General features: G+C 44.6%; 1 long non-coding RNA gene across 1 annotated transcript in view; it reads right to left on the bottom strand.

The window, feature by feature from the left end:
• Nucleotides 1–5883: 5883 nt before the first annotated feature.
• The window catches only part of LOC129690433 (uncharacterized), a 29193-nt gene continuing 27240 nt past the window's right edge, over nt 5884–7836 (bottom strand). Inside the window, exons 2-3 of the long non-coding RNA XR_008722293.1 lie at nt 7420–7491; nt 5884–6751 (exon numbers count right to left, since the gene is read on the bottom strand). This is a non-coding gene — a long non-coding RNA (uncharacterized LOC129690433). The remainder of the gene's footprint in view (nt 6752–7419; nt 7492–7836) is intronic.

The raw sequence follows: 7836 nt of genomic DNA, 5'->3' as shown, positions 1-7836 counted from the left end.
AATGTGATCTGATAGACTAAGATCAGAAGGAAGGAGAGGAGGACCTCCCCTATCAGTGGACATGGGGAGGAGCATGCATGCAGAAAGGGGAGGAAGGGTGGGATCAGGAGGGGAGGAGAGAGGGGATTATGGGGGGGGATACAAAATGAATAAAGTGTAATTAATAATAATAATAATAAAAAGAGGGAAAAAAGAAGCAAACAAACAAACAAAAAGAATAAAAGAAGGAACATGGTGCGAAAAAAAGAGAGTGAAGTGAAGGGAGATGAAGGAATGAAGAGAAGGAGGAAAGAAGAGAGAAATGATGGCAGAAAGAAAGGAAAGAATAAAGAAGGAAAGGAGGGAGGGAAAAAGAATAGAGGGGGGAGGAGGGAAGAGATGAAACTGGAACAATGGGTCTCTGAGATTGGTGGCAGTAGTCCTGTGTGTGAGGAAGCGGGGGCTGGGGTTACACCTCGGGACTTAGGGTTTGCACAGTGTCACACCCACAGCAGCCGAGTGTCTGGGGTCCCACCAGAGCTGTCTTCTCTTTAATATTTTCCCCTCTGTGCACACCAAGCAGTCTTGGCCACACTCAGCTTTGTAGTCTATGGGCTGGGCAATTCACTCACGCTCGTAGTTCCCTTAAACTGGCTAATGTGAGAGCTGGGAAGTACCTCCCAAGGGTGACACAAGTATGAGGGGCATGCACGGCACTGACAGATGTGCACAAGGACCCATTTTCATACCCTCAAGATCCCCTAAGCGTTCTCCCGCAGAGACGCAACCGAAGACATCAAGTACACCCTGCTGGTCCTTGAGAGTTTTTGGCTCCACAGCGGTGAGTGGCAGATTAATGGCTCTGGAGGTTGGCTCACCCTCTGACCTCAGGCACAGGGTCGTGGAAGTCCTGAGTTATCTTGGGGAATGAAATCTGCTCCTTGTCACTGAAGCTATGGCTGCTGCGAATGCTGCCGCCACCACCACCATGCTCTTCTATTTCTGAGCCTGTTCTGTTTCCTCTCCAGGGCATCCTGACTTACCTTTAGGATGAGGCTTCAGCATCTTCACACCGTCAGTCAGGGGCCACAGAACTAGTGATGTCTGGCTAGGCTTACTTCTGGTGCATTGTCTATTTGTCTCCCTATAGTTTTCATTTATTCTGTCATTACTGTTGAGAATTTCTGAAGCTCACTCTTTTTTATGTTCTTTAGAATAGTCTGCTTTTTTTTTTGAGTCATCTTTACCGGTTTTACAGAGGCATCACCTGGTCTATCTCATCCAGAAATCCTTAGCATTGAGCGTTTACATAAAATTGTATATTTAAATTCTAAAATGTCAGGATAAGTCATAGTTAACCTCATCACTAATTATCAAGTACAAGCCCATGAGGAGTTGAGTTTTAGGAGTCCAGAGGGAGGTCCTAGGAGCTCTGATGTCACCTGGCCAGTGTGGACACGTGGTCTTTCTGTGCATGTTAAGTGCTGTTAATGAAACACCAGGCTTGCTTGTGCCAGGCCAGCACTGTGTCACTGAACTATGTCCCCACCTAGACATCTACCGTCGAATGCTAGTACCACACACTCTATACCCTCTCTTGGATCCTCTTCATTGAACCTGCGCTGGGTCCTATACATAAGGACCAAACAGAAGGGGCCAGAAGGAGTTCCTTCCCTACAGTTCCTTTAGTAGCTTTTTGGTACTTGTCACAAAGAGAGACACTCAACATTTTTCTCAGACTTGGTAAACTTCCCTGAGTGGTTTTAGAAGCTCACAGACAATTTCCTAATTGTCTTTGAGAATCACCCTTCCTATGAGTGTTGTTATTGAAGATTGAGTTTTATCCTTGCGCTTTACTGAGTCCTCGTAGACACTTCCTGGATCCAAGGAAAACACAGAGGAATGGTCTAAAAGCAGACCCGTTCTTACCACTAAGAAAATGCCATTATTCACCTGCTACTGTGGCTCACAGAAACAAAGCAAGCCTTTGATCCCTGTCTCCCTGACAGTCTGCTCTGTGTCTGTCTTGTCTATGAATGGCTTCGTCCACGCAGGAAATGCCTGACACGGCACGGTGAATTTAAGAGTATGCCTTATTTTTATTTGGTTGGGTGACACCAAGTGTCTGACTCCATAACAGGGAGAAGGTCAGAATAACCCACACAGTGGTGAAGATGGCTTATGGATCCGCGGATTAGCTCACCTGAGAGAACTTGTGCAATCGGAACCACATTATAAATGTAATCATGTGCTCTCGAGTCAAGTTTACTTTAAGAACTTTTAGGAGAGTATTCCTTAAATGGTAGGTAAAGAATATCATCCCCGCTCCTCCCAAATATCTTGATCTCCTTGGCAAACAAAATAGCTGTAGTATATTCCACGTTTGTAATGTGCCAAGCTCTTTGTGCCAAGTGTCACTGTGTTCTTCAGGTCTGAAAGGTGAGGATTATCTCATGCATTTACAGAGGAGGAAGCAGAGCACCCGGAGGGGTTTAGAGCCACTTGCAAAGTTACTTAGCGAGGTTGAACTCTTATCAGCTCTGAGTTCCAGGATCACGCCGAAGATCATCTCTCAAATAAAAAAGCGCCTACGCCTGGCTCCCAGGGGAGATTTGCAGTTCTAACCCTTACAGTCTCCATAGTTAGTGATCTCAGGGAACTAGTTTCTTTTTTCCTCATGTTGCAAAAACCTCTATAAATCATATCATATCACTCTATGCCTTGATTATTGCGCCAGAGAAAAATAGATGGAGAGATCCCCACATTTGAAGGAAATGTTTGGGACGATTGACTTGGTTCTCAGGCTCCTGGAATATATGAGTGAGTTTTACTGTGCTGAGCACAACTCTCAACCATAGGGAGAGATCATCTGCATTAACAGTAATCAAGATACCTAGTAAAGGTCTATGTGGATGCAGCTGGAACGAACCAAGGAGAGGATCCCAGAGGACAAAAGAAACTGGGCTTGTGGGTTACGGTAGTCCCAAGCCTGTGGTCACATGCCATTGGGTGAGTGTGACTTGTAGAATATTGTGTCTTTGGGCCAATTCCCCTGGAACATACCTATGTGAGGATATCCACTGACTCTATGTTATTCTGGATTATTTCACTAACAGCGCTGTGTGTTCTCTGGTTGCAAATCGTGAGTCATCAATCACTCTATTAGACTGCTCTAACTCTCCTAATTACTAAGGTATATTTGGTGGGGACAGCACTGATATGGCAGCTGGCATCACACACAGAGGTGACACTATAACTCAACCAGGAAAACGCCACTTAAAACCACCCATTAAAGTTATTGAGAGAGCCTTCCTTCAAGGCAGGTGCTTCTTCAGTTATGGTTACCTTGCTCTAGCTAATGGAAGTCTAGGAGCTTTGATAGACAATCCCAGCAGATGATCTCCAGCCCCAGTCTGCCCTTAATGGGATTCAACCCCTCGATTGCAAACTACGAGCTACTCCCCCAGTACCACTAGCTATGGGGAGAGTGCCTCTTGCTATAGCTAATACCCAAGGCCAAAGGCAAGCACTCTATTGGTCAAGATTCACAAAAGGTCTAGATTTCCCCCACGGAAACCTATTAGGTCACACATTCCCTGGGTGATATAAATCCTATGATCTCCTGGATGTGTCATTGCCATTCTTCTATATGGAAAATCCTCTTGACATTTGTGCCTTCTCCCACCACTCCATCTCTGAGTCTCAGCACCTCTCCCAATTTCTCAAGTGTCCCTCTCTCAGTCATGAAATGGTAGAGTCTGATCTCCAGGGCCCTGTATATCCTCAGCAGCCAGCTCTTAGACACTCATTTGTTTGGTGGAGTGTTCTCTATCCCCTCATGCTGCAGCCACCCTCCCTTTCCAGCTGGTAGAAGACGCTTATGCCGCCTTAGTCTTCCTCCTGCCAGAGGCTGCCTCTACCATCTTGATCACACCTGATCACACGGTAGTATGGAAAGAGCCAATATGGATATGTAAAAAGTGTTGCAACACTCTGGAACTCTGAAACAATAAAGCTAACAACGAAACATTTATACATGGTTGGGAAAGTCTATTTCACTGGATTTTACGGAAGGCGAGTAGTGTCTCTGGGAATGCCACTGGCACGATTTTTACACATCCCTGGGACAGGAAAAGGGACAGAGGAGAGAGCCTGTTCCCTCCACACAGAGTGGCTTTGTTTGCCATCTGGCTTCTCGCCACCTTGAAGCATCCTCTGAGACCCAGGGAGATGGGACGGAGGAATGAATGCATGGCTGTGGGTTCCTGGAGGCCTGTGTCTGCCCTCCGTGCTGTGCCTCTCAGGGTCGAGGATACGGCAGGTGTCTGATCGCTCCTCAACAGCACAGTGGAAAGAAAGGCCCAGAGTGTCGGGTTCTGTCTGAGAGTTTTCTATAGGCGATGGAACGGGATTAGGGGTGGGGGGGTAGGAGCAGTACAAAGCATACACCGTGAGTGGCCCCGTGGCTGTACCTTTCTAAGAGACTAAAGCTTCCAGACTAGAGACTAACATACAAACTACTTTTTGTTCAGGGAAAACAAAATTCCTACAGTGTCATGGCTCATGCATTCCAGGGGCCTGGTACACACTGGTTTATTCCCAGGCCCACCCTGGGAATAAAATTATTTGATTTCAGAAATATACAGGTGTTTCCACAAACCACCAGACTGCTTGTCTTTGCTTTCTTTGCTTCTGTTGCCTGTCTCACCTAGGAGATGCTGATTTCTCCAGGCTCAGCACACATCCCTGGAATCCACTTCTTCACCTTGTCTCCTTTCCTGTTCTTGTCCGGTCGGTAGTCCTTCCGCTCCTTGCTCACTCACCATTCATCCAGCTCTGTAAACCAAGGACTTGGTATGCTTCACAGTGGTGCCCCTAAATCTCACCAACATCTGTGCTTCCTGTTGGCCCTCAAAGAGAGTTGTGTGCAAGTGGCCCAGTTGTGAATATCACTGAACATTGCTGTGCACTAAATGACATGGGTGATCGGTTAAACCATAAGAATCAATTTAGTGCTCTGTAGCCACTCCCCCTTTGCTAGAGGCTAAATTTAGGCAGCTTCCTGCTAGTATATTCATTTATGGTTAGAGTAAAGATTCTTCTGAAAAAGAAAACTTAATCTATGAGTTTATTTGCCCCTCCCTTTTCAGTTCCCCCTTCATTTGGCTCCCTCCCTGAATAATTTTCTCTAAGGGTGGTACCTCAGAGCTGAGATCAAAGATAATTGTACCTGTCTTAGAGACCCCCAGGTTATTTTTAAATAAAACAAAAATGAGATGATTAGAAAAGATTATGTTTGGAAATTTAATTCTTTCCTAACTTCTGAGCACACGCCTTTGGAGCAGTTCTCTGAATACAGGCACTGGCAAATATTCCATGAAAGGATAGGCTTGTTTACAACATAAACACCTCAGTTTGAGAAGGTGATCCACATGGCAGTTTGTTATGCTATGTGATAATTATGTACTGTAATTCTAAAAATATATGACGAAAATATCCCACATGTGAATTCCATTTTCAAAAGCCTATATGTTAAAAATGTCCACTTTAATATAATACAGACAAGAATTAGCATGTCTAAACTGTGAAGTCAAATTAAAGTTTTCTTGGGAAAGGAACCGACAGGATGAAAAGTTAGAAAAGTCAATAGAGCGAGCACAGCCTGGAGGAAATGGGAGTTACCCAGGCTTTCTCAGGTATAGTTGGCCAGCCAGTGGCTAACTGCTGAAGATGCCCCAGGCCTCATTTCAGAAGTGTTAAAAAAAAAAAAAAGATAGCTACTTTTCATGAGAATAACCAGAGTCATTGCAAGGATGGCTGCTTGTCTTTTCCCCATTATTCCAAAGGAGGGAGATCTCTCTACTAACTCTCCATTATCAACCAAGCTCCATTAATGGAAGCAGTTGATAGCTCCAATTGAAAACACCAATAATTTTGCAGGCTGCAAGGAACTGCTCAGTGCACCTATTCACTTTGAACCATGTCCACTTTATTCAGAAGTTCTAGAGCAAGACTGGGCATGTAGCTCAGTTGGCGGAGTTCTTGTCTCACATGCATAAAGCTCTGAGTTCAATCCTTGGCACCACATAAAACCAGATATGGTGATGGGTGTCTCTCCTTGAAGGTAGAGACAGGATGATGAGGCCGAGATCATCCTTGACTACCTGGAGAGTTCAAGGCCAGACTGTGCAACTGGAAAGCCTCTCTTAAAATAAACACGTAAATAAAGGTTCTAGAACAAAGAAAACCAAGAGCTAAGTTCGTCCTCCGTTCCTGCCGTAACCTGCCTCTGTGGGCTGGCACAGTTGAAGGGATGTGAGAGGATCCAAGTTCTTTGAATAAGCATTCTTGAGGCTCTATCTGGTCCTAACACAGTGCAGAATGCAGACATGATTTCCCGGTTCTTGCTCTGTCCTAACTTGAGTGCTAATTTAGGAGACACAATTTCTGCATAAATGTTTCAAGAAAAGGAAATACAATGTATTCTCAAAAAGAATCCTGGAGGTTCAGGAGGAAGAAACAAAGAGGTTCTGGAGAAAGGAAAGGGTGGGGGTCAGCAGCTCTTGCCTGCTTGGGGCTGGTTTCCAGGTCGCAAGGATTGTGAATGCAGCCTGCTGGACTCACAGGAACTCTGTGTTCAGATGAAACCCCCTGTGTCAGAGGAAAGCCTTCCTGGGTGCTGCTGATAAGGTTGATTGAACGGTGCCAAATGCACCTTTTGGTTCCATTTTGATCCAGAAACCTCTTGCCTCAGAATGGCAAGAACTTGGTCCTAAAAAAAAAAAAAAAAAAAAAAAAAGTCTTGGAAAAAGGACTTTGGTTTGTTCCGCCAAAAAAAAAAAAAAAAAAAAAAGAAAAAGAAAAAGAAAAAGAAAAGAAAGAAAGAAACATGGAAAGGCTACCAGGTATTTCATATGGGTTGAGGGAAAAAAAAATGCATTCAAAGATGAGATTTTTTTTTTTTTTAACTGCCAAGTTTGAGAGAGGATGAGAAAACAGGGCTGATTTCAGAAGTTTCTAGGAATATGCCTCATCTGAAAGCTAACCAGGGACCTGGAAGGACCAAGAAGACTGCTGGGGAAATTGCTGAGTCTGCTCAATTTCTGGGGAGGGAAAGAGAATGCAGGCATTCTCTCCATCTTTACACTACTGTTGAAGGTATCCCAAGACAAAGACATGAATTCAAATGCACAACCTTTAAGAACAAACACAACAGTCAGGGAGATCTCATCCAAAGGCCTTGGTCTCCCATCGGAACAGCAGGGCTGTGTTCCAGGACATCCTGCACTTAGCTGTTTCCTCATTGACATTCTGCCAGGCGCTGCACCGAAGTCAGTGTATGGGGGGGGGGTGCATGAGACCCAGGCTGAGAGTTCCCACCGAGAAAAGGTTGCCATGGCACACTCCCACTGCCTTTTGAAGAAGGGAGTGTTTGCTTACCGGATGTCAGGGATTTTGATTCTAAGAATCCCCTTCTCTCTTCACCGGAGAATAGCTGACATTTTCTTCATCCTACAATTTGAAGGGGGAAAAAAAAAGGTTCATAGAAGAAGAAAAAAAAAAAAAACAGGAAAAAAAATAGGAGAAAGAACTTTTTACAACATCTTTTATAATCTATGACAGTTGCATCTTGGTAATTATTTATATAGTCCCAGAGGCTTCAGGAGTTCAAATAGCTGGAGCATGATTCATAAAATTTAAACAGTAGCAGGTAATGTCAGATTGTGCTAGGAAGCAGGAAGCTGCCATGGCGCAGTCAGAGGTTGCTGGATCACCAGGCAGAGAGGTGTAACAGGCCAAGGCCTTGCTCAGGTTTTAAAATGCTCTCAAAAATGTATTTAGTACATCTAAGTACAC

The sequence above is a fragment of the Psammomys obesus genome, unplaced genomic scaffold (assembly GCF_907164565.1).
Source record: "Psammomys obesus unplaced genomic scaffold, mPsaObe1.curated_primary_1811, whole genome shotgun sequence".
Lineage (NCBI taxonomy): Eukaryota > Metazoa > Chordata > Mammalia > Rodentia > Muridae > Psammomys > Psammomys obesus.
The sequence above is the reverse complement of the archived record's forward strand: the minus strand, read 5'-3'. Positions and strand labels throughout refer to the sequence as shown.